The sequence below is a fragment of the Arachis ipaensis genome, chromosome B03 (genome assembly GCF_000816755.2).
Source record: "Arachis ipaensis cultivar K30076 chromosome B03, Araip1.1, whole genome shotgun sequence".
Classification (NCBI taxonomy): Eukaryota; Viridiplantae; Streptophyta; class Magnoliopsida; order Fabales; family Fabaceae; genus Arachis; species Arachis ipaensis.
This window is the reverse complement of record NC_029787.2, coordinates 128,543,482-128,543,940: the sequence shown is the minus strand read 5'-3', so window position 1 is coordinate 128,543,940 and position 459 is coordinate 128,543,482.

Genomic DNA, 459 nt, shown 5'->3' with positions numbered 1-459 from the left:
CTGTAAAAAATAAAATAATTAAAAAAATTATATACAAGCAATACATTTTAAAAAATGAAATTATATCATTAAAAATGTTGCATTTCAATATATATTAGAACGTTATTTTTGAGATAATTGATATAAGAATCAATCACACTTTATAACTAGAAAAATAAAATAATTAGACAATAATGAATTGTGAAATATTATGAAAACGATTATCTAGTGACAAATTATTCAACTTTGTTATTTAGTAGTAATAGTAATTAATAAATTTGAGGAAAAAAGCCTTTAATTTGTGCCACTAAAATTAAAAGAGGGTTTTAGTTTGTCAGAATCAGAGACTTGATCATGCCCTCTACTATTATTCGTACATCTTATTAGCTTTTCTACCAAATAAATTAAAAGCGTCGTGGTTTAATTATTTTGTTGGTGAAAATTAAAAGAGAGATAAAAAGAGTTTTATAGTGGAAATTA